Source organism: Anomaloglossus baeobatrachus, chromosome 1 (assembly GCF_048569485.1).
Source record: "Anomaloglossus baeobatrachus isolate aAnoBae1 chromosome 1, aAnoBae1.hap1, whole genome shotgun sequence".
In the NCBI taxonomy this organism is placed as follows: domain Eukaryota; kingdom Metazoa; phylum Chordata; class Amphibia; order Anura; family Aromobatidae; genus Anomaloglossus; species Anomaloglossus baeobatrachus.
The window spans coordinates 321,929,333-321,953,611 of NC_134353.1; the positions used below are offsets into that span (position 1 = coordinate 321,929,333).

Genomic DNA, 24,279 nt, shown 5'->3' on the forward strand with positions numbered 1-24,279 from the left:
GGAACATACTGATGAAGATGAGACGCAGATACCCGATTGGGATGACAACTGAAATATTCGGTCAGGGCAAGAAGAGGCTCGGTCTGAGGGGGAGGGGAGTGCAAACACAACAATTGATGATGAAGTTCTAGATCCCACCTACTGTCAACCCACAGTCAGACACTCGAGGAGGTCAACAGAGGCGGTGGAGGAGGATGCAACCGACGACGAAGTAACCTTGCGCCTTCCTGGACACAGTCGGAGCACTGGTAGCACGTCTACAACTGCATCCTCAGCCACCACTCTGCCTCTGAGCATTATTCGGGGTGGATCAACAGGTCGCATGGCCTCTAAGCCTTGCCTAGCCTGGTCCTTTTTTGACATAAAAAAAGATCGCCCAAATTATGTGATCTGTAACATTTGGCATGGTTATCTTAGTAGAGGTCAAAACCTCAGCAGTTTGACAACTTCTTCCATGAATCGTCACATGAATAAATATCATATGGCCTGGTGGGAAGCTCACCGTGCTGCAATGCGGCCTAGCGGAGCCAACCATCCACCGTCTGCCCCTTCCAGTGCATCCGCGCGCTCGTCATCTTCTAGGACTGTGGGGACAGCTGTCACACCTGTTTTTCCACCCACAACTTCCACCACTGTAACCGCAACAGGCAGTTTGCTTGGTAGGTCGTCAGTTGGTTTGGAAGGGGAAACAAGTGATTGTGTACAGCTCTCTCAAACATCGATAGCACCAACGTTGGATGAAGGCAACATCATGTCTCCGCCTGCACTTTCCTCACAAACCTGCATTTTTCCAGGGACACCCTACTCAACACCGTCTACACACAGCAGCCAGATCTCTGTCCCTCAGATGTCAAATAAAAGGCCACTTCCTGCGACCCATGACAAAGCTAAGAGGTTGACTCTATCCCTCTGTAAGCTGTTGGCTACCGAAATGCTGCCTTTCCGCCTAGTGGACACACAGGATTTTAGAGACCTTATGTCTGTCGCTGTGCCCCAGTACCAGATGCCTAGTCGCCACTACTTCTCTAAGAAAGGTGTGCCCGCGCTACACCAACATGTCGCACACAACATCACCGCTTCCTTGAGAAACTCTGTGTGTGAACGGGTGCATTTCACCACCGATACTTGGACCAGTAAGCATGGACAGGGACGTTACATGTCGCTGACTGGCCACTGGGTAACTATGGTGATAGATGGTGAAGGGTCTGCTGCACAAGTCTTGCCGTCCCCACGACTTGTGTGTCAATCCTCTGTCTGTCCAAGTTCCGCCACTGCTTCTGCATCCTCTACCTGATCTGGGTCCTCCACCTCCGCCCCAAGCCTGCCTGGTCAGGCCACCAGCGTTCTCACTGCGCAGAAGGAATCACGCAACCCTCATTACTATGCTGGCAGCAGAGCGCAACGGCATCAGGCGGTCTTTAGCTTGACATGTCTTGGGAATAAGAGTCACAGAGCTGAGGAGTTGTGGTCAGCTCTGCGGTCCGAGTTAAATAAATGGTTGTCTCCACTCAACCTGCAGCCTGGTAAGGCCGTGTGCGACAATGCTGCAAACCTGGGTGCGGCCCTTCGCCTGGGCAAGCTGGCACACGTGCCTTGTATGGCTCACGTGTTTAACCTTGTTGTCCAGCAATTTTAACCCACTATCACGGCCTAGATGGGCTTCTGCACAGGGCATGGTCACTCTCTGCTCACTTCTGCCGTTTAAACGCCGCAGCTGACTTGACTTGCATTGCTCCAGAAGTCTTTCAGCCTGCCGGTTCATCACCTGAAATGCGATGTATCGACACGCTGGAATTCGACTCTCCACATGATACAGAGACAGCACCAACGAGCCCTGGTGCATTACGTCATGACGTATAGCCTAGGCCAATGAGATGCAGAGGTGGGGCAGATTACACTGCTAGAGTGGTCTCAGATCAAGGACCTATGCACCCTTCTGCACAGTTTCGACATGGCGACGAATATGTTTAGCGCTGACAATGCCATTATCAGCATGACGATTCCAGTCATTTACATGCTGGAGCACATGCTAAACACTATTCGGAGTCAGGGGGTGGGACAACAGGAAGGGGATGAACTACAGGAGGATTCATATGCGCAAGACACAACAACATCACCAAGGTCCAGACGTTCATCATCACCAAGGCGACAGGCATGGGACCATGGGGGACAGGGATCAACAAGGGCGCATGGTAGCAGGCGAGATGTTGAGGAAGGTGCAGGAGGACATGAAGATATGGAGGACGAACTGTCCATGGACATGGAAGACTCAGCAGATGAGGGGGACCTTGCTCAAATTTCAGTTGAAAGAGGTTGGGGGGAGATGTCAGAGGAAGAAAGAACGGTTAGCACCTCTATGCCACAAACACAGCGTGGACTTGGTCCGCATGGCTGCGCAAGACACATGAGTGCCTTCTTGTTGCACTACCTCCAACATGACCCTCGTATTGTCAAAATTAGAAGTGATGATGACTACTGGCTTGCCACACTATTAGATCCCCGGTACAAGTCCAAATTTTGTGACATAATTCCAGCCATAGAAAGGGACGCACTTATGCAGGAGTATCAGCAGAAGCTGTTACTCGATCTTAGATCCGCTTTTCCACCAAACAACCGTGCAGGTGCAGGGAGTGAATCTCCCAGTTTTAACTTGACAAACATGGGACGGTCTCGTCATCTTCAACAGTCTACACGTACCAGTAGGACCGTATCTGGTGCTGGTAACAGCAATTTAATGGAATCTTTTCATAATTTTTTTAGACCCTCCTTTGCAAGGCCACCAGAGACAACAAGTCTGACACATAGTCAACGGCTGGAGAGGATGATACAGGAGTATCTACAAATGAACATCGATGCCATGACTTTGCAAATAGAGCCTTGCTCATTTTGGGCTTCAAATCTAGAAAAATGGCCAGAGCTATCCAGTTACGCCTTGGAGATTTTGTCGTGTCCAGCTGCCAGCGTTGTCTCTGAACGTGTCTTCAGTGCTGCTGGGTGTGTGCTGACAGATAAGCGCACGCGTCTGTCCAGTGACAATGTGGACAGACTGACGTTCATCAAAATGAACAAGTCATGGATCCAGAAGGAATTTACTACCCCTGTGTCCTCCTGGGGAGAGTAAATGCTTGTGGATTTTGAATGTGCTTGATGCAAATCTAGCTGTGAAGTGTACAACTATGGCACAACTGCTGCCACTGAATGGGTGGGTGTGTGTGGGGCACAATTTTTGGAAAAAAGGGAGGCTCCGCTTGGAGTAACCCTTGCTTACATTGTTTTTAAAAGGAGCCAAGATGACCAAGTCATGGTTCAGCAAAGACTTTATCTACCTACCCCGGTGTCATGCTGGGGACGGTTAATTATGCCGTATTTTTGAATGTGCTTGATGCAAATCAAAACATCCTGTTTGCAACTAGGGCACAAGTGCTGCCACTGATGGGGTGTCTGTGTGCCCAATTTTTGGAAAAAAGGGAGACTCCGCTTGGAGTAACCCTTGCTTGCTGTGTTTTTTAAAAATGATACCAGATGAACAGATCTGAAGGCAAGATGAAGGCAACATCATGTCTCCGCCTGCACTTTCCTCACAAACCTGCATTTTTCCAGGGACACCCTACTCAACACCGTCTACAGACAGCAGCCAGATCTCTGTCCCTCAGATGTGGTCAAATAAAAGGCCACTTCCTGCGACCCATGACAAAGCTAAGTGGTTGACTCTATCCCTCTGTAAGCTGTTGGCTACCGAAATCTTGCCTTTCCGCCTAGTGAACACACAGGATTTTAGAGACCTTATGTCTGTCGCTGTGCCCCAGTACCAGATGCCCAATCACCACTGCTTCTCCAAGAAAAGCATGCCCGCGCTACACCAGCATGTCGCACACAACATCACCACTTCCTTGAGAAAATCTGTGTGCGACAGGGTGCATTTCAACACAGATACTTGGACCAGTAAGCATAGACAGGGTCATTACATGTCACTGACTGGGCACTGGCAAACTATGGTGAGAGATGGAGAAGGGTCTGCTGTACAAGTCTTGCCGTCCCCATGAGTTGTTTCAATCCTTCTTCTGTATGTAGAAGTTAATACACTGCTTCTGCCTCTTCAACCTCGTGTGGGTCCTCCACCTTGGCGCAAACCCTGTGTGGTCAGGCCACACTTCCTTGCAACTGCGCACAAGGACTACCACACACCTCCTTACTATGCTGGCAGCAGAGCTCAATGCCATCAGGCGGTCAAAGTTTTACTTTGAAATGTATGGGAAATGTGAGTCACACCGCTATTCCAGAGAATAGTAGTCAGGCAGGGTCAAAACATTAATTGAGGAACAGGAACAGAATGGGACGGCCAGGACTTAATCAGAAAACAAGCAGAGGTGAAATGCGGATCGGCCAACAAGGTACATAAACAGCAAGCAGGAAAAGTAGTCAGGTAACAATCACACAAAATCATAAAACTGAACTGGGGGTAAAATTAACCAGAGGTTCATAGCTATGGCTGGCAGTGGTCTGCAGACAGGATGGGCATAAAAAAGGGTGTGGTGTCTTCCCATTGGTTGTAGCTGAATGATGGTATTTCATCTGTGAGATACCCACCAGCTACATTCAGCCAGAGATTCTGCATCTGTCAAGGTAATGCAGCCCAGTGGGTGAGCATAACCTGCGTCCACCTGCGCCGCTGGCATCGACTACTCTCCCATCATCAGCACTATTCATGAAAGGAACACGTTGTCACCTGGCGACCGGAGTACAAATTGACGGAGCGGACTCCGTTGGTGACTTAACAGCCGTGTGCGGCAATGATGCAAACCTGGCTGCGGGCCATCCTCAGGGCAATGTGACACACGTGCCTTGTATGGCTCACGTGTTGAACCGAATTCTCCAGCAATTTTTAAAACACCATCACGGCCTACATGGACTTGTGCAGCGGGCACGCTCGCTATGTGCTCACTTCCATCGTGCGCACACAGCAGCTCAACAACTTTCATCACTCCGGACGTCTTAGGGTCTGGCAGTTAAACGCCGGAAATGCGATGTTCCGACACGCAGGAATTGGAATCTGCACATGTTGCAGCGTGTGTGGCAGCACCGCAGAGCCCTGCTGAAATACGGTATGACATATAGCCTGGGATAACTTGATCAAGAGGTGGTGCAGATCACGCTGCTGGAGTGGTGTCAGATCAAGGACCTATGCACCCTGCTACACAGTTCACAAATGTCGACGAAGATGTTTAGCACTGGCAATGTCATTCTCAGCGTGACAATTCTGGTCATCTACATGATGGAGCACACTGTAATTATTATTCGGAGTCAGGTGTTGGGACAAGAGGAAGGGGAGGAAGTACAGGAGGAGTCATATGCGGAAGGGATAACAAGATCTACGAGGTCCAGATGGTCAGCGGCACCTATGCGGCATTCATGGTGAGGGAGAGGGATTAACAAGGGCGCATAGTATCAGCAAAAAGTGTTGATGAAAGTGCAGGAGCCCATGAAGAAATGGAGGACGAACTGGCGATGGGCATGGAAGACTCAGCAGATGAGTGAGAGCTTGCTCACATTTCGGTTGTGCGAGGTTGTGGGGAGAGGGCAGAGGAAGGATGCACGATTCTCACCTCTCTGCCACCAACACACCAAGGACTTGGTCCTCCTGGATGCACAAGACACATGAGCGCCTTCTTGCTGCACTACCTACATGACCCTCGGATTGTATGAATTTGAAGTAATCCTGAATACTGGGTTGCCACACTGTTAGATCCCCGGTACAAGACAAAATTTGGCGAACTAATTCCTGCCATAGAAATGGACGCACGTATACAGGAGTATCTGCAGAATGTGGTACGCAATCTTAGATCTACTTTTCCACTAAACACCAGTGCTGCACAGAGTGAATCTCAACGCTTTGTCATGGATAGGAGGAAATGGTCTTTTCCTTGTCCACATCGGAGGGACCGAGGGATGGCTGCTGTGCTGAGATGGCGTTGAGTACGGTGTCCCTGCACAGTTGCACTTTTGGTCATATCCCAAAATGAGTTGAAAAAGGACAGATGCTGTTGGAAAGGGGAACAGGTGTGTTGGAAAGGGGAAAAAAGTTTTGGTCCGTGGATTTGGAGGTTAAGCAACTGTAACATTTGCTGAAGAAACCCCATCTGTTACAGTGGGACTGGCAGATTTGGATAAAGTGGTATATAATCTGTGACCGCTATATAACGAAAATTAATAAGAAAAGAAAGAGAAAGGTATATATCCCCATCAGCAGTCAGTGTCCACCGTGCTCCCAGTTGGAAAAGGAGAGGTTGGCAACTGGAAGGTTTGGTGGAGGATACAGAGCTGTGTGGCTATGAAACTAATAGTAGCCTGAACCGAGTTAGACGCCATTCGGATCTGGAGACTGTGAGCCCTGTTAGCGTCACAGGGTCCACATGCCCGCCCAGCCCAGGAACTCCCTGTTAACAACACAGGGGCCATTGAGTACGCTGACCGTGTGCGTAGGGGCACACCTGTGGACAGCAGGCGCATCAGCAGCAGCAGGCCTGTTAATGCCACTGGGCTGCACAAGCAGGACTGGTAGGACAGGAGCTGGTCTTAACCGTTCTGCGTTACCAACTGTGGTGGTGGCCTGCATCGACACCCTATCCCTGCCTACCTCTGGCCTAAAGCCGCAATGGGTTCAACACATGGAGGTGTGCTCTTTTGGAGCATAATAGAAGACTGCGCACCTCCTTGTTGGCTCCAGCCCCTTTTATAACCTGGGTCCGCCCCAAACCAGGGTGAACCACAATGCACCTCCTGGAGACAAAAGTAGAGTGACACGTCATGAGTGGCATAACTAGCGTCCTATTTGGAACCGCAACTTCAATGATGACCTCATGGCTGCCATGACCCAAACACCTCACCAGTCATCGTCTGACCATCAATAATGCGGTGACAAGTCATAGGTGTGGGCCTCTGCAAGCCATTTGGGAGGACACCTGATGCCCTGTGGTCTATATGGGACCCCCACATCAGGGCCAGGGCCAAAGAGTTCATTACCGGACCTAGTCTCTGATGCAGTAAGTGTCTGAGCATGCTCAGTAGCATGAAATACTGTCTCTGAAAAAAGACTATCAGCTTTAGCATGGTGTCTAGGCACAAAACAGGACTTAGACCCGGCACGGAATGCAAGCACCTGTGCAAAGAGGCTTTTCACACTTAGTGTGGGAGCATGCGCTGTATCCCGAAAAGAAGACTTAGCGTCAGGAATAACACAGTCAGGCTGAGCATACTCACTAGGCGAAACACTGTAATTATGCTGCAGCTGGGGTACATCGGCACACGCATGCGCACTAGCTGCCTCTCCACACTTAGACGTGGAGGGGAAATTGCTCTTGGAGATGCTGTCTATGAACAGAAGGAAAAGCTAAAGGAAGCCTGACTTTCTATCCCTCCGAATTATGAAATGCAGCAATGAATTCCATGAGTTTGCTATAACATTAGCGTAGCAAAATGTGCATGAGGGTGTCATGTTGAGGTGCTAGAAATAGCTTGTCACCAGTGGGGCACTAATGGAATACAACAGCCAGTTCTATGATGCCACTAAATGGCAGTATTTTGTGCTATCATTATAGCTTATTAAAAACAGAGCAGGAGGGTGTCATGCAGAGGTGCTGCACATAGATTTGCAGTAGTGTGAATAGACAAAAGTACAATAGCCACGTTTAGGACGCCACTAGGTACACTGAGTGTTTGCTAGTATAATGGCTTAGTTTAAAAAAGTTTGAGTGTGCAATGCAGGCAGACGTGCTGCAAATATGTTTACAATAGTGTGAATAGACAAAAGTACAATAGTCACGTTTAGGATGCCACTAAGTACACTGAGTGTTTGCTAGTATAATGGCTTAGTTTGAAAAAGTTTGAGTGTGCAATGCAGGCAGACGTGCTGCAAATATGTTTACAATAGTGTGAATAGACAAAAGTACAATAGCCACGTTTAAGATGCCACTAGGTACACTGAGTGTTTGCTAGTATAATGGCTGAGTTAAAAAAAGGTGGAGTGTGCAATGCAGGCAGACGTGCTGCAAATATGTTTACAATAGTGTGAATAGACAAAAGAACAATAGCCACGTTTAGGATGCCACTAGGTACACTGAGTGTTTACTAGTATAATGGCTTAGTTTAAAAAAGTTTGAGTGTGCAATGCAGGCAGACGTGCTGCAAATATGTTTACAATAGTGTGAATAGACAAAAGTCCAATAGCCACGTTTAGGATGCCACTAGGTACACTGACTGTTTGCTAGTATAATGGCTTAGTTTAAAAAAGTTGGAGTGTGCAATGCAGGCAGACGTGCTCTGCAAATGTCTTTGCACTAGTGGGACTATAGCAAAGTCCAATAGCCACGTTTAGGATGCCACTAGGTACACTGAGTGTTTGCTAGTATAATGGCTGAGTTAAAAAAAGGTGGAGTGTGCAATGCAGGCAGACGTGCTGCAAATATGTTTACAATAGTGTGAATAGACAAAAGTACAATAGCCACGTTTAGGATGCCACTAGGTACACTGAGTGTTTGCTAGTATAATGGCTTAGTTTAAAAAAGTTTGAGTGTGCAATGCAGGCAGACGTGCTGCAAATATGTTTACAATAGTGTGAATAGACAAAAGTACAATAGCCACGTTTAGGATGCCACTAGGTACACTGAGTGTTTGCTAGTATAATGGCTGAGTTAAAAAAAGGTGGAGTGTGCAATGCAGGCAGACGTGCTGCAAATATGTTTACAATAGTGTGAATAGACAAAAGTACAATAGCCACGTTTAGGATGCCACTAGGTACACTGAGTGTTTGCTAGTATAATGGCTTAGTTTAAAAAAGTTTGAGTGTGCAATGCAGGCAGACGTGCTGCAAATATATTTACAATAGTGTGAATAGACAAAAGTACAATAGCCACGTTTAGGATGCCACTAGGTACACTGAGTGTTTGCTAGTATAATGGCGTAGTTTAAAAAAGTTTGAGTGTGCAATGCAGGCAGATGTGCTGCAAATATGTTTACAATAGTGTGAATAGACAAAAGTACAATAGCCACGTTTAGGATGCCACTAGGTACACTGACTGTTTGCTAGTATAATGGCTTAGTTTGAAAAAGTTTGAGTGTGCAATGCAGGCAGACGTGCTGCAAATATGTTTACAATAGTGTGAATAGACAAAAGTCCAATAGCCACGTTTAGGATGCCACTAGGTACACTGACTGTTTGCTAGTATAATGGCTTAGTTTAAAAAAGTTGGAGTGTGCAATGCAGGCAGACATGCTCTGCAAATGTCTTTGCACTAGTGGGACTATAGCAAAGTCCAATAGCCACGTTTAGGATGGCACTAGGTACACTGAGTGTTTGCTAGTATAATGGCTGAGTTAAAAAAAGGTGGAGTGTGCAATGCAGGCAGACGTGCTGCAAATATGTTTACAATAGTGTGAATAGACAAAAGTACAATAGCCACGTTTAGGATGCCACTAGGTACACTGAGTGTTTGCTAGTATAATGGCTTAGTTTAAAAAAGTTTGAGTGTGCAATGCAGGCAGACGTGCTGCAAATATCTTTACAATAGTGTGAATAGACAAAAGTACAATAGCCACGTTTAGGATGCCACTAGGTACACTGAGTGTTTGCTAGTATAATGGCTGAGTTAAAAAAAGGTGGAGTGTGCAATGCAGGCAGACGTGCTGCAAATATGTTTACAATAGTGTGAATAGACAAAAGTACAATAGCCACGTTTAGGATGCCACTAGGTACACTGAGTGTTTGCTACTATAATGGCTGAGTTAAAAAAAGGTGGAGTGTGCAATGCAGGCAGACGTGCTGCAAATATGTTTACAATAGTGTGAATAGACAAAAGTACAATAGCCACGTTTAGGATGCCACTAGGTACTCTGATTGTTTGCTAGTATAATGGCTTAGTTTAAAGAAGTTTGAGTGTGCAATGCAGGCAGACGTGCTGCAAATATGTTTACAATAATGTGAATAGACAAAAGTACAATAGCCACGTTTAGGATGCCACTAGGTACACTGAGTGTTTGCTAGTATAATGGCTGAGTTAAAAAAAGGTGGAGTGTGCAATGCAGGCAGACGTGCTGCAAATATGTTTACAATAGTATGAATAGACAAAAGTACAATAGCCACGTTTAGGATGCCACTAGGTACACTGAGTGTTTGCTAGTATAATGGCTTAGTTTAAAAAAGTTTGAGTGTGCAATGCAGGCAGACGTGCTGCAAATATGTTTACAATAGTGTGAATAGACAAAAGTACAATAGTCACGTTTAGGATGCCACTAGGTACACTGAGTGTTTGCTAGTATAATGGCTTAGTTTAAAAAAGTTGGAGTGTGCAATGCAGGCAGACGTGCTCTGCAAATGTCTTTGCACTAGTGGGACTATAGCAAAGTCCAATAGCCACGTTTAGGATGCCACTAGGTACACTGAGTGTTTGCTAGTATAATGGCTGAGTTAAAAAAAGGTGGAGTGTGCAATGCAGGCAGACGTGCTGCAAATATCTTTACAATAGTGTGAATAGACAAAAGTCCAATAGCCACGTTTAGGATGCCACTAGGTACACTGACTGTTTGCTAGTATAATGGCTTAGTTATAATGAGTTGGAGTGTGCAATGCAGGCAGACGTGCTGCAAATATGTTTACAATAGTGTGAATAGACAAAAGTACAATAGCCACGTTTAGGATGCCACTAGGTACACTGAGTGTTTGCTAGTATAATGGCTTAGTTTAAAAAAGTTTGAGTGTGCAATGCAGGCAGACGTGCTCTGCAAATGTCTTTGCACTAGTGGGACTATAGCAAAGTCCAATAGCCACGTTTAGGATGCCACTAGGTACACTGAGTGTTTGCTAGTAAAATGGCTTAGTTTAAAAAAGTTGGAGTGTGCAATGCAGGCAGACGTGCTCTGCAAATGTCTTTGCACTAGTGGGACTATAGCAAAGTCCAATAGCCACGTTTAGGATGCCACTAGGTACACTGACTGTTTGCTAGTATAATGGCTTAGTTAAAAAGAGTTGGAGTCTGCAATGCAGGCAGACGCGCTCTGCAAATGTCTTTGCACTAGTGGGACTATAGCAAAGTCCAATAGCCACGTTTAGGATGCCACTAGGTACACTGACTGTTTGCTAGTATAATGGCTTAGTTAAAAAGAGTTGGAGTCTGCAACGCAGGCAGACGTGCTCTGCAAATGTCTTTGCACTAGTGGGACTATAGCAAAGTCCAATAGCCACGTTTAGGATGCCACTAGGTACACTGAGTGTTTGCTAGTATAATGGCTTAGTTATAATGAGTTGGAGTGTGCAGAGGACAGGAGGGTACAGTGGCAGGATTGTGGGGCTCTGGGTAGCGGAATGGAAGCCTGCCTTTCTATTCCCTCCTAATGGTGAAATGCAGGGAGGAAATCCCTGATCTTGGCTACACAGGCGCTGTTGCTGTTTGCAGGACCTGTCACCTATGGCTCTCTGACCCTGCCGGTTTGAGCCCTTAAAAGGACTGCTAGAATGTGCTCTCCCTAAGCTGTCTAACGCTGTGTATGCAGCGCATACAGCTGTATCGGCGATAGGACTCAGGAGGACGGAGCTGCGACAGTGATGTCTGACACCAAAGACGCAGAAGGCAGATAATGGCGTCCTGGAGGAAAATGTCCATTTTTATAATGCAGGGACATGTGACATGGACATCCTATCACACATGCCGTTGCTTCTCTGGCTAAAAGTCCACTTAGCTGTGTGTGTGTCTGGGATTGGCTGACATGCTGGCCCGCCCCACTACACGCGCGCGCTTACGGAAGGAAGACAAGAAAAAAAAAAAAATGGCGATCGCCATTATAGAAACAGCAGTGATCTGAAGGCGCTGTTCACGCACACTATACACTGAAATGTCATAATAGTGTGATTCACTGAGTGACTTACACTATTACAGCAGAAACCAAGCTAGGATTTAGCTGGTTTTTTGCTGCTAGAACCGTTCTCGAACGTTTCTAGAACTATCGAGCTTTTGCAAAAAAGCTCGAGTTCTAGTTCGATCTAGAACATGCCCCAAAATCACTCGAGCCTAGAACTGGAGAACCACGAACCACGCTCAACTCTATTAAACAGTTGTTTAATACTGCAGCTGCACCTGACTATACTTAGCCAATTCTTATTGTCTTTGACGATGCTGCTTACTCCTTTTCCCCACTTTTGTCTCCATAGAGAATACCAGGAGATATAACCTGGCACTTGCTTTCTGTGGCAGAATGTGTGCGGACTTTGGTTTTGTTTGTGTACAGTCATAAGCAAAAAGGAACATCTCTGAAGGTTCTTCGAAATGCATAGTGAGATATTCTTCATAAATGTGCTAAATGGGCTGCTCTGCACGAGCCTGGGTAGCTCAGTCGGTAGAGCATCAGATTTATAATCTGAGGGTCCAGGGTTCAAGTCCCTGTTCAGGCGCCTTGCATTTTACCATAAACCTAGCACGTACCTTGACTTCGTTCTTAGGTGATTCTTGAGTGTGCATGAGGATTAACCATTGTTCTGGTTATTACATGACTTGTATCCAGCATTATTTCCCTCCGTTGAGTCTGTCTCTAACTTTCAGTCTTCTCTGAGCTGGTGGGTGGGGACTTGCATTTGTGATGTCTTTCAGAAACCGCACACAGAAATCAAAGAATCCTTGTTTTTCTCTGTAAAAGTATGTGAGACATTACACAGCCCTAATGATCTGTGTGGCAGTGAATTGGGTTTGGAAAAAAAGCTTAAACAGTTGTTTAATACTGCAGCTGCACCTGACTATACTTAGCCAATTCTTATTGTCTTTGACGATGCTGCTTACTCCTTTTCCCCACTTTTGCCTCCATAGAGAATACCAGGAGATATAACCTGGCACTTGCTTTCTGTGGCAGAATGTGTGCGGACTTTGGTTTTGTTTGTGTACAGTCCTAAGCAAAAAGGAACATCTCGGAAGGTTCTTCGAAATGCATAGTGAGATGTTCTTCCTAAATGTGCTAAATGGACTGCTCTGCACAAGCCTGGGTAGCTCAGTCGGTAGAGCATCAGACTTTTAATCTGAGGGTCCAGGGTTCAAGTCCCTGTTCAGGCGCCTTGCATTTTACAATAAACCTAGCACGTACCTTGACTTCGTTCTTAGGTGATTCTTGAGTGTGCATGAGGATTAAGCGTTGTTCTGGTTATTACATGACTTGTATCCAGCATTATTTCCCTCCGTTGAGTCTGTCTCTAACTTTCAGTCTTCTCTGAGCTGGTGGGTGGGGACTTGCATTTGTGATGTCTTTCAGAAACCGCACACAGAAATTGAAGAATCCTTGTTTTGTTTTTCTCTGTAAAAGTATGTGAGACATTACACAGCCCTAATGATCTGTGTGGCAGTGAATTGGGTTTGGAAAAAAAGCTTAAACAGTTGTTTAATACTGCAGCTGCACCTGAGTATACTTAGCCAATTCTTATTGTCTTTGACGATGCTGCTTACTCCTTTTCCCCACTTTTGCCTCCATAGAGAATACCAGGAGATATAACCTGGCACTTGCTTTCTGTGGCAGAATGTGTGCGGACTTTGGTTTTGTTTGTGTACAGTCCTAAGCAAAAAGGAACATCTCGGAAGGTTCTTCGAAAAGCATAGTGAGATATTCTTCATAAATGTGCTAAATGGATTGCTCTGCACGATCCTGGGTAGCTCAGTCGGTAGAGCATCAGACTTTTAATCTGAGGGTCCAGGGTTCAAGTCCCTGTTCAGGCGCCTTGCATTTTACCATAAACCTAGCACGTACCTTGACTTCGTTCTTAGGTGATTCTTGAGTGTGCATGATTATTAACCGTTGTTCTGGTTATTACATGACTTGTATCCAGCATTATTTCCTCCGTTGAGTCTGTCTCTAACTTTCAGTCTTCTCTGAGCTGGTGGGTGGAGACTTGCATTTGTGATATCTTTCAGAAACCGCACACAGAAATCAAAGAATCCTTGTTTTGTTTTTCTCTGTAAAAGTATGTGAGACATTACACAGCCCTAATGATGTGTGTGGCAGTGAATTGAGTTTGGAAAAAAAGCTTAAACAGTTGTTTAATACTGCAGCTGCACCTGACTATACTTAGCCAATTCTTATTGTCTTTGACGATGCTGCTTACTCCTTTTCCCCACTTTTGTCTCCATAGAGAATACCAGGAGATATAACCTGGCACTTGCTTTCTGTGGCAGAATGTGTGCGGACTTTGGTTTTGTTTGTGTACAGTCATAAGCAAAAAGGAACATCTCTGAAGGTTCTTCGAAATGCATAGTGAGATATTCTTCATAAATGTGCTAAATGGACTGCTCTGCATGAGCCTGGGTAGCTCAGTTGGTAGAGCATCAGACTTTTAATCTGAGGGTCCAGGGTTCAAGTCCCTGTTCAGGCGCCTTGCATTTTACCATAAACCTAGCACGTACCTTGACTTCGTTCTTAGGTGATTCTTGAGTGTGCATGAGGATTAACCGTTGTTCTGGTTATTACATGACTTGTATCCAGCATTATTTACTCCGTTGAGTCTGTCTCTAACTTTCAGTCTTCTCTGAGCTGGTGGGTGGAGACTTGCATTTGTGATGTCTTTCAGAAACCGCACACAGAAATCAAAGAATCCTTGTTTTGTTTTTCTCTGTAAAAGTATGTGAGACATTACACAGCCCTAATGATCTGTGTGGCAGTGAATTGGGTTTGGAAAAAAAGCTTAAACAGTTGTTTAATACTGCAGCTGCACCTGAGTATACTTAGCCAATTCTTATTGTCTTTGACGATGCTGCTTACTCCTTTTCCCCACTTTTGTCTCCATAGAGAATACCAGGAGATATAACCTGGCACTTGCTTTCTGTGGCAGAATGTGTGCGGACTTTGGTTTTGTTTGTGTACAGTCATAAGCAAAAAGGAACATCTCTGAAGGTTCTTCGAAATGCATAGTGAGATGTTCTTCCTAAATGTGCTAAATGGGCTGCTCTGCACGAGCCTGGGTAGCTCAGTCGGTAGAGCATCAGACTTTTAATCTGAGGGTCCAGGGTTCAAGTCCCTGTTCAGGCGCCTTGCATTTTACCATAAACCCAGCACGTACCTTGACTTCGTTCTTAGGTGATTCTTGAGTGTGCATGAGGATTAACCGTTGTTCTGGTTATTACATGACTTGTATCCAGCATTATTTCCTCCGTTGAGTCTGTCTCTAACTTTCAGTCTTCTCTGAGCTGGTGGGTGGAGACTTGCATTTGTGATGTCTTTCAGAAACCGCACACAGAAATCGAAGAATCCTTGTTTTGTTTTTCTCTGTAAAAGTATGTGAGACATTACACAGATCTGTGTGGCAGTGAATTGGGTTTGGAAAAAAAGCTTAAACAATTGTTTAATACTGCAGCTGCACCTATGTATACTTAGCCAATTCTTATTGTCTTTGACGATGCTGCTTACTCCTTTTCCCCACTTTTGCCTCCATAGAGAATACCAGGAGATATAACCTGGCACTTGCTTTCTGTGGCAGAATGTGTGCGGACTTTGGTTTTGTTTGTGTACAGTCATAAGCAAAAAGGAACATCTCTGAAGGTTCTTCGAAATGCATAGTGAGATATTCTTCATAAATGTGCTAAATGGGCTGCTCTGCACGAGCCTGGGTAGCTCAGTCGGTAGAGCATCAGACTTTTAATCTGAGGGTCCAGGGTTCAAGTCCCTGTTCAGGCGCCTTGCATTTTACCATAAACCTAGCACGTACCTTGACTTCGTTCTTAGGTGATTCTTGAGTGTGCATGAGGATTAACCGTTGTTCTGGTTATTACATGACTTGTATCCAGCATTATTTCCTCCGTTGAGTCTGTCTCTAACTTTCAGTCTTCTCTGAGCTGGTGGGTGGAGACTTGCATTTGTGATGTCTTTCAGAAACCGCACACAGAAATCAAAGAATCCTTGTTTTGTTTTTCTCTGTAAAAGTATGTGAGACATTACACAGCCCTAATGATCTGTGTGGCAGTGAATTGGGTTTGGAAAAAAAGCTTAAACAGTTGTTTAATACTGCAGCTGCACCTGAGTATACTTAGCCAATTCTTATTGTCTTTGACGATGCTGCTTACTCCTTTTCCCCACTTTTGTCTCCATAGAGAATACCAGGAGATATAACCTGGCACTTGCTTTCTGTGGCAGAATGTGTGCGGACTTTGGTTTTGTTTGTGTACAGTCATAAGCAAAAAGGAACATCTCTGAAGGTTCTTCGAAATGCATAGTGAGATATTCTTCATAAATGTGCTAAATGGACTGCTCTGCACGAGCCTGGGTAGCTCAGTCGGTAGAGCATCAGACTTTTAATCTGAGGGTCCAGGGTTCAAGTCCCTGTTCAGGCACCTTGCATTTTACCATAAACCTAGCACGTACCTTGACTTCGTTCTTAGGTGATTCTTGAGTGTGCATGAGGATTAACCGTTGTTCTGGTTATTACATGACTTGTATCCAGCATTATTTACTCCGTTGAGTCTGTCTCTAACTTTCAGTCTTCTCTGAGCTGGTGGGTGGAGACTTGCATTTGTGATGTCTTTCAGAAACCGCACACAGAAATCAAAGAATCCTTGTTTTGTTTTTCTCTGTAAAAGTATGTGAGACATTACACAGCCCTAATGATCTGTGTGGCAGTGAATTGGGTTTGGAAAAAAAGCTTAAACAGTTGTTTAATACTGCAGCTGCACCTGAGTATACTTAGCCAATTCTTATTGTCTTTGACGATGCTGCTTACTCCTTTTCCCCACTTTTGTCTCCATAGAGAATACCAGGAGATATAACCTGGCACTTGCTTTCTGTGGCAGAATGTGTGCGGACTTTGGTTTTGTTTGTGTACAGTCATAAGCAAAAAGGAACATCTCTGAAGGTTCTTCGAAATGCATAGTGAGATGTTCTTCCTAAATGTGCTAAATGGGCTGCTCTGCACAAGCCTGGGTAGCTCAGTCGGTAGAGCATCAGACTTTTAATCTGAGGGTCCAGGGTTCAAGTCCCTGTTCAGGCGCCTTGCATTTTACCATAAACCCAGCACGTACCTTGACTTCGTTCTTAGGTGATTCTTGAGTGTGCATGAGGATTAACCGTTGTTCTGGTTATTACATGACTTGTATCCAGCATTATTTCCTCCGTTGAGTCTGTCTCTAACTTTCAGTCTTCTCTGAGCTGGTGGGTGGAGACTTGCATTTGTGATGTCTTTCAGAAACCGCACACAGAAATCGAAGAATCCTTGTTTTGTTTTTCTCTGTAAAAGTATGTGAGACATTACACAGATCTGTGTGGCAGTGAATTGGGTTTGGAAAAAAAGCTTAAACAATTGTTTAATACTGCAGCTGCACCTATGTATACTTAGCCAATTCTTATTGTCTTTGACGATGCTGCTTACTCCTTTTCCCCACTTTTGCCTCCATAGAGAATACCAGGAGATATAACCTGGCACTTGCTTTCTGTGGCAGAATGTGTGCGGACTTTGGTTTTGTTTGTGTACAGTCATAAGCAAAAAGGAACATCTCTGAAGGTTCTTCGAAATGCATAGTGAGATATTCTTCATAAATGTGCTAAATGGGCTGCTCTGCACGAGCCTGGGTAGCTCAGTCGGTAGAGCATCAGACTTTTAATCTGAGGGTCCAGGGTTCAAGTCCCTGTTCAGGCGCCTTGCATTTTACCATAAACCTAGCACGTACCTTGACTTCGTTCTTAGGTGATTCTTGAGTGTGCATGAGGATTAACCGTTGTTCTGGTTATTACATGACTTGTATCCAGCATTATTTCCTCCGTTGAGTCTGTCTCTAACTTTCAGTCTTCTCTGAGCTGGTGGGTGGAGACTTGCATTTGTGATGTCTTTCAGAAACCGCACACAGAAATCAAAGAATCCTTGTTTTGTTTTTCTCTGTAAAAGTATGTGAGACATTACACAGCCCTAATGATCTGTGTGGCAGTGAATTGGGTTTGGAAAAAAAGCTTAAACAGTTGTTTAATACTGCAGCTGCACCTGAGTATACTTAGCCAATTCTTATTGTCTTTGACGATGCTGCTTACTCCTTTTCCCCACTTTTGTCTCCATAGAGAATACCAGGAGATATAACCTGGCACTTGCTTTCTGTGGCAGAATGTGTGCGGACTTTGGTTTTGTTTGTGTACAGTCATAAGCAAAAAGGAACATCTCTGAAGGTTCTTCGAAATGCATAGTGAGATATTCTTCATAAATGTGCTAAATGGACTGCTCTGCACGAGCCTGGGTAGCTCAGTCGGTAGAGCATCAGACTTTTAATCTGAGGGTCCAGGGTTCAAGTCCCTGTTCAGGCACCTTGCATTTTACCATAAACCTAGCACGTACCTTGACTTCATTCTTAGGTGATTCTTGAGTGTGCATGAGGATTAACCGTTGTTCTGGTTATTACATGACTTGTATCCAGCATTATTTACTCCGTTGAGTCTGTCTCTAACTTTCAGTCTTCTCTGAGCTGGTGGGTGGAGACTTGCATTTGTGATGTCTTTCAGAAACCGCACACAGAAATCGAAGAATCCTTGTTTTGTTTTTCTCTGTAAAAGTATGTGAGACATTACACAGATCTGTGTGGCAGTGAATTGGGTTTGGAAAAAAAGCTTAAACAGTTGTTTAATACTGCAGCTGCACCTGAGTATACTTAGCCAATTCTTATTGTCTTTGACGATGCTGCTTACTCCTTTTCCCCACTTTTGCCTCCATAGAGAATACCAGGAGATATAACCTGGCACTTGCTTTCTGTGGCAGAATGTGTGCGGACTTTGGTTTTGTTTGTGTACAGTCCTAAGCAAAAAGGAACATCTCGGAAGGTTCTTCGAAATGCATAGTGAGATGTTCTTCCTAAATGTGCTAAATGGACTGCTCTGCACAAGCCTGGGTAGCTCAGTCGGTAGAGCATCAGACTTTTAATCTGAGGGTCCAGGGTTCAAGTCCCTGTTCAGGCACCTTGCATTTTACCATAAACCTAGCACGTACCTTGACTTCGTTCTTAGGTGATTCTTGAGTGTGCATGAGGATTAAGCGTTGTTCTGGTTATTACATGACTTGTATCCAGCATTATTTCCCTCCGTTGAGTCTGTCTCTAACTTTCAGTCTTCTCTGAGCTGGTGGGTGGGGACTTGCATTTGTGATGTCTTTCAGAAACCGCACACAGAAATTGAAGAATCCTTGTTTTGTTTTTCTCTGTAAAAGTATGTGAGACATTACACAGCCCTAATGATCTGTGTGGCAGTGAATTGGGTTTGGAAAAAAAGCTTAAACAGTTGTTTAATACTGCAGCTGCACCTGAGTATACTTAGCCAATTCTTATTGTCTTTGACGATGCTGCTTACTCCTTTTCCCCACTTTTGCCTCCATAGAGAATACCAGGAGATATAACCTGGCACTTGCTTTCTGTGGCAGAATGTGTGCGGACTTTGGTTTTGTTTGTGTACAGTCCTAAGCAAAAAGGAACATCTCGGAAGGTTCTTCGAAATGCATAGTGAGATGTTCTTCCTAAATGTGCTAAATGGGCTGCTCTGCACGAGCCTGGGTAGCTCAGTCGGTAGAGCATCAGACTTTTAATCTGAGGGTCCAGGGTTCAAGTCCCTGTTCAGGCGCCTTGCATTTTACCATAAACCTAGCACGTACCTTGACTTCGTTCTTAGGTGATTCTTGAGTGTGCATGAGGATTAAGCGTTGTTCTGGTTATTACATGACTTGTATCCAGCATTATTTCCCTCCGTTGAGTCTGTCTCTAACTTTCAGTCTTCTCTGAGCTGGTGGGTGGGGACTTGCATTTGTGATGTCTTTCAGAAACCGCACACAGAAATTGAAGAATCCTTGTTTTGTTTTTCTCTGTAAAAGTATGTGAGACATTACACAGCCCTAATGATCTGTGTGGCAGTGAATTGAGTTTTGAAAAAAAGCTTAAACAGTTGCTTAATACTGCAGCTGCACCTGACTATACTTAGCCAATTCTTATTGTCTTTGACGATGCTGCTTACTCCTTTTCCCCACTTTTGCCTCCATAGAGAATACCAGGAGATATAACCTGGCACTTGCTTTCTGTGGCAGAATGTGTGCGGACTTTGGTTTTGTTTGTGTACAGTCCTAAGCAAAAAGGAACATCTCGGAAGGTTCTTCGAAATGCATAGTGAGATGTTCTTCCTAAATGTGCTAAATGGGCTGCTCTGCACTAGCCTGGGTAGCTCAGTCGGTAGAGCATCAGACTTTTAATCTGAGGGTCCAGGGTTCAAGTCCCTGTTCAGGCACCTTGCATTTTACCATAAACCTAGCACGTACCTTGACTTCGTTCTTAGGTGATTCTTGAGTGTGCATGAGGATTAAGCGTTGTTCTGGTTATTACATGACTTGTATCCAGCATTATTTCCCTCCGTTGAGTCTGTCTCTAACTTTCAGTCTTCTCTGAGCTGGTGGGTGGGGACTTGCATTTGTGATGTCTTTCAGAAACCGCACACAGAAATTGAAGAATCCTTGTTTTGTTTTTCTCTGTAAAAGTATGTGAGACATTACACAGCCCTAATGATCTGTGTGGCAGTGAATTGGGTTTGGAAAAAAAGCTTAAACAGTTGTTTAATACTGCAGCTGCACCTGAGTATACTTAGCCAATTCTTATTGTCTTTGACGATGCTGCTTACTCCTTTTCCCCACTTTTGCCTCCATAGAGAATACCAGGAGATATAACCTGGCACTTGCTTTCTGTGGCAGAATGTGTGCGGACTTTGGTTTTGTTTGTGTACAGTCCTAAGCAAAAAGGAACATCTCGGAAGGTTCTTCGAAATGCATAGTGAGATGTTCTTCCTAAATGTGCTAAATGGGCTGCTCTGCACGAGCCTGGGTAGCTCAGTCGGTAGAGCATCAGACTTTTAATCTGAGGGTCCAGGGCTCAAGTCCCTGTTCAGGCGCCTTGCATTTTACCATAAACCTATCACGTACCTTGACTTCGTTCTTAGGTGATTCTTGAGTGTGCATGAGGATTAAGCGTTGTTCTGGTTATTACATGACTTGTATCCAGCATTATTTACTCCGTTGAGTCTGTCTCTAACTTTCAGTCTTCTCTGAGCTGGTGGGTGGGGACTTGCATTTGTGATGTCTTTCAGAAACCGCACACAGAAATTGAAGAATCCTTGTTTTGTTTTTCTCTGTAAAAGTATGTGAGACATTACACAGCCCTAATGATCTGTGTGGCAGTGAATTGAGTTTGGAAAAAAAGCTTAAACAGTTGCTTAATACTGCAGCTGCACCTGACTATACTTAGCCAATTCTTATTGTCTTTGACGATGCTGCTTACTCCTTTTCCCCACTTTTGCCTCCATAGAGAATACCAGGAGATATAACCTGGCACTTGCTTTCTGTGGCATAATGTGTGCGGACTTTGGTTTTGTTTGTGTACAGTCCTAAGCAAAAAGGAACATCTCGGAAGGTTCTTCGAAATGCATAGTGAGATGTTCTTCCTAAATGTGCTAAATGGGCTGCTCTGCACGAGCCTGGGTAGCTCAGTCGGTAGAGCATCAGACTTTTAATCTGAGGGTCCAGGGTTCAAGTCCCTGTTCAGGCGCCTTGCCTTTTACCATAAACCTAGCACGTACCTTGACTTCGTTCTTAGGTGATTCTTGAGTGTGCATGAGGATTAAGCGTTGTTCTGGTTATTACATGACTTGTATCCAGCATTATTTCCCTCCGTTGAGTCTGTCTCTAACTTTCAGTCTTCTCTGAGCTGGTGGGTGGGGACTTGCATTTGTGATGTCTTTCAGAAACCGCACACAGAAATTGAAGAATCCTTGTTTTGTTTTTCTCTGTAAAAGTATGTGAGACATTACACAGCCCTAATGATCTGTGTGGCAGTGAATTGAGTTTGGAAAAAAAGCTTAAACAGTTGCTTAATACTGCAGCTGCACCTGACTATACTTAGCCAATTCTTATTGTCTTTGACGATGCTGCTTACTCCTTTTCCCCACTTTTGCCTCCATAGAGAATACCAGGAGATATAACCTGGCACTTGCTTTCTGTGGCAGAATGTGTGCGGACTTTGGTTTTGTTTGTGTACAGTCCTAAGCAAAAAGGAACATCTCGGAAGGTTCTTCGAAATGCATAGTGAGATGTTCTTCCTAAATGTGCTAAATGGGCTGCTCTGCACGAGCCTGGGTAGCTCAGTCGGTAGAGCATCAGACTTTTAATCTGAGGGTCCAGGGTTCAAGTCCCTGTTCAGGCGCCTTGCCTTTTACCATAAACCTAGCACGTACCTTGACTTCGTTCTTAGGTGATTCTTGAGTGTGCATGAGGATTAAGCGTTGTTCTGGTTATTACATGACTTGTATCCAGCATTATTTCCCTCCGTTGAGTCTGTCTCTAACTTTCAGTCTTCTCTGAGCTGGTGGGTGGGGACTTGCATTTGTGATGTCTTTCAGAAACCGCACACAGAAATTGAAGAATCCTTGTTTTGTTTTTCTCTGTAAAAGTATGTGAGACATTACACAGCCCTAATGATCTGTGTGGCAGTGAATTGAGTTTGGAAAAAAAGCTTAAACAGTTGCTTAATACTGCAGCTGCACCTGACTATACTTAGCCAATTCTTATTGTCTTTGACGATGCTGCTTACTCCTTTTCCCCACTTTTGCCTCCATAGAGAATACCAGGAGATATAACCTGGCACTTGCTTTCTGTGGCAGAATGTGTGCGGACTTTGGTTTTGTTTGTGTACAGTCCTAAGCAAAAAGGAACATCTCGGAAGGTTCTTCGAAATGCATAGTGAGATGTTCTTCCTAAATGTGCTAAATGGGCTGCTCTGCACGAGCCTGGGTAGCTCAGTCAGTAGAGCATCAGACTTTTAATCTGAGGGTCCAGGGTTCAAGTCCCTGTTCAGGCGCCTTGCCTTTTACCATAAACCTAGCACGTACCTTGACTTCGTTCTTAGGTGATTCTTGAGTGTGCATGAGGATTAAGCGTTGTTCTGGTTATTACATGACTTGTATCCAGCATTATTTCCCTCCGTTGAGTCTGTCTCTAACTTTCAGTCTTCTCTGAGCTGGTGGGTGGGGACTTGCATTTGTGATGTCTTTCAGAAACCGCACACAGAAATTGAAGAATCCTTGTTTTGTTTTTCTCTGTAAAAGTATGTGAGACATTACACAGCCCTAATGATCTGTGTGGCAGTGAATTGAGTTTGGAAAAAAAGCTTAAACAGTTGCTTAATACTGCAGCTGCACCTGACTATACTTAGCCAATTCTTATTATCTTTGACGATGCTGCTTACTCCTTTTCCCCACTTTTGCCTCCATAGAGAATACCAGGAGATATAACCTGGCACTTGCTTTCTGTGGCAGAATGTGTGCGGACTTTGGTTTTGTTTGTGTACAGTCCTAAGCAAAAAGGAACATCTCGGAAGGTTCTTCGAAATGCATAGTGAGATGTTCTTCCTAAATGTGCTAAATGGGCTGCTCTGCACGAGCCTGGGTAGCTCAGTCGGTAGAGCATCAGACTTTTAATCTGAGGGTCCAGGGTTCAAGTTCCTGTTCAGGCGCCTTGCCTTTTACCATAAACCTAGCACGTACCTTGACTTCGTTCTTAGGTGATTCTTGAGTGTGCATGAGGATTAAGCGTTGTTCTGGTTATTACATGACTTGTATCCAGCATTATTTCCCTCCGTTGAGTCTGTCTCTAACTTTCAGTCTTCTCTGAGCTGGTGGGTGGGGACTTGCATTTGTGATGTCTTTCAGAAACCGCACACAGAAATTGAAGAATCCTTGTTTTGTTTTTCTCTGTAAAAGTATGTGAGACATTACACAGCCCTAATGATCTGTGTGGCAGTGAATTGAGTTTGGAAAAAAAGCTTAAACAGTTGCTTAATACTGCAGCTGCACCTGACTATACTTAGCCAATTCTTATTGTCTTTGACGATGCTGCTTACTCCTTTTCCCCACTTTTGCCTCCATAGAGAATACCAGGAGATATAACCTGGCACTTGCTTTCTGTGGCAGAATGTGTGCGGACTTTGGTTTTGTTTGTGTACAGTCCTAAGCAAAAAGGAACATCTCGGAAGGTTCTTCGAAATGCATAGTGAGATGTTCTTCCTAAATGTGCTAAATGGGCTGCTCTGCACGAGCCTGGGTAGCTCAGTCGGTAGAGCATCAGACTTTTAATCTGAGGGTCCAGGGTTCAAGTCCCTGTTCAGGCGCCTTGCCTTTTACCATAAACCTAGCACGTACCTTGACTTCGTTCTTAGGTGATTCTTGAGTGTGCATGAGGATTAAGCGTTGTTCTGGTTATTACATGACTTGTATCCA

General features: G+C 44.7%; 19 non-coding genes across 19 annotated transcripts; all 19 read left to right on the plus strand.

The window, feature by feature from the left end:
• Positions 1-12,363: 12,363 nt before the first annotated feature.
• On the plus strand, positions 12,364-12,436 carry TRNAI-UAU (transfer RNA isoleucine (anticodon UAU)). The gene has a single exon. It is a non-coding gene; the product is annotated as a tRNA-Ile (tRNA).
• Positions 12,437-13,012: 576 nt separating this feature from the next.
• TRNAK-UUU (transfer RNA lysine (anticodon UUU)) lies at positions 13,013-13,085 on the plus strand. Its single transcript has one exon. It is a non-coding gene; the product is annotated as a tRNA-Lys (tRNA).
• Positions 13,086-13,666: 581 nt separating this feature from the next.
• TRNAK-UUU (transfer RNA lysine (anticodon UUU)) lies at positions 13,667-13,739 on the plus strand. Its single transcript has one exon. It is a non-coding gene; the product is annotated as a tRNA-Lys (tRNA).
• Positions 13,740-14,319: 580 nt separating this feature from the next.
• On the plus strand, positions 14,320-14,392 carry TRNAK-UUU (transfer RNA lysine (anticodon UUU)). The gene has a single exon. It is a non-coding gene; the product is annotated as a tRNA-Lys (tRNA).
• A 580-nt stretch (positions 14,393-14,972) lies between these two features.
• On the plus strand, positions 14,973-15,045 carry TRNAK-UUU (transfer RNA lysine (anticodon UUU)). The gene has a single exon. It is a non-coding gene; the product is annotated as a tRNA-Lys (tRNA).
• Positions 15,046-15,617: 572 nt separating this feature from the next.
• TRNAK-UUU (transfer RNA lysine (anticodon UUU)) lies at positions 15,618-15,690 on the plus strand. The gene has a single exon. It is a non-coding gene; the product is annotated as a tRNA-Lys (tRNA).
• A 580-nt stretch (positions 15,691-16,270) lies between these two features.
• TRNAK-UUU (transfer RNA lysine (anticodon UUU)) lies at positions 16,271-16,343 on the plus strand. Its single transcript has one exon. It is a non-coding gene; the product is annotated as a tRNA-Lys (tRNA).
• Positions 16,344-16,923: 580 nt separating this feature from the next.
• TRNAK-UUU (transfer RNA lysine (anticodon UUU)) lies at positions 16,924-16,996 on the plus strand. Its single transcript has one exon. It is a non-coding gene; the product is annotated as a tRNA-Lys (tRNA).
• Positions 16,997-17,568: 572 nt separating this feature from the next.
• TRNAK-UUU (transfer RNA lysine (anticodon UUU)) lies at positions 17,569-17,641 on the plus strand. Its single transcript has one exon. It is a non-coding gene; the product is annotated as a tRNA-Lys (tRNA).
• Positions 17,642-18,221: 580 nt separating this feature from the next.
• On the plus strand, positions 18,222-18,294 carry TRNAK-UUU (transfer RNA lysine (anticodon UUU)). The gene has a single exon. It is a non-coding gene; the product is annotated as a tRNA-Lys (tRNA).
• Positions 18,295-18,866: 572 nt separating this feature from the next.
• On the plus strand, positions 18,867-18,939 carry TRNAK-UUU (transfer RNA lysine (anticodon UUU)). The gene has a single exon. It is a non-coding gene; the product is annotated as a tRNA-Lys (tRNA).
• Positions 18,940-19,520: 581 nt separating this feature from the next.
• TRNAK-UUU (transfer RNA lysine (anticodon UUU)) lies at positions 19,521-19,593 on the plus strand. The gene has a single exon. It is a non-coding gene; the product is annotated as a tRNA-Lys (tRNA).
• A 581-nt stretch (positions 19,594-20,174) lies between these two features.
• TRNAK-UUU (transfer RNA lysine (anticodon UUU)) lies at positions 20,175-20,247 on the plus strand. The gene has a single exon. It is a non-coding gene; the product is annotated as a tRNA-Lys (tRNA).
• Positions 20,248-20,828: 581 nt separating this feature from the next.
• Positions 20,829-20,901, plus strand: TRNAK-UUU (transfer RNA lysine (anticodon UUU)). Its single transcript has one exon. It is a non-coding gene; the product is annotated as a tRNA-Lys (tRNA).
• Positions 20,902-21,481: 580 nt separating this feature from the next.
• Positions 21,482-21,554, plus strand: TRNAK-UUU (transfer RNA lysine (anticodon UUU)). Its single transcript has one exon. It is a non-coding gene; the product is annotated as a tRNA-Lys (tRNA).
• A 581-nt stretch (positions 21,555-22,135) lies between these two features.
• On the plus strand, positions 22,136-22,208 carry TRNAK-UUU (transfer RNA lysine (anticodon UUU)). The gene has a single exon. It is a non-coding gene; the product is annotated as a tRNA-Lys (tRNA).
• Positions 22,209-22,789: 581 nt separating this feature from the next.
• TRNAK-UUU (transfer RNA lysine (anticodon UUU)) lies at positions 22,790-22,862 on the plus strand. The gene has a single exon. It is a non-coding gene; the product is annotated as a tRNA-Lys (tRNA).
• Positions 22,863-23,443: 581 nt separating this feature from the next.
• Positions 23,444-23,516, plus strand: TRNAK-UUU (transfer RNA lysine (anticodon UUU)). The gene has a single exon. It is a non-coding gene; the product is annotated as a tRNA-Lys (tRNA).
• Positions 23,517-24,097: 581 nt separating this feature from the next.
• On the plus strand, positions 24,098-24,170 carry TRNAK-UUU (transfer RNA lysine (anticodon UUU)). The gene has a single exon. It is a non-coding gene; the product is annotated as a tRNA-Lys (tRNA).
• Positions 24,171-24,279: the final 109 nt, after the last annotated feature.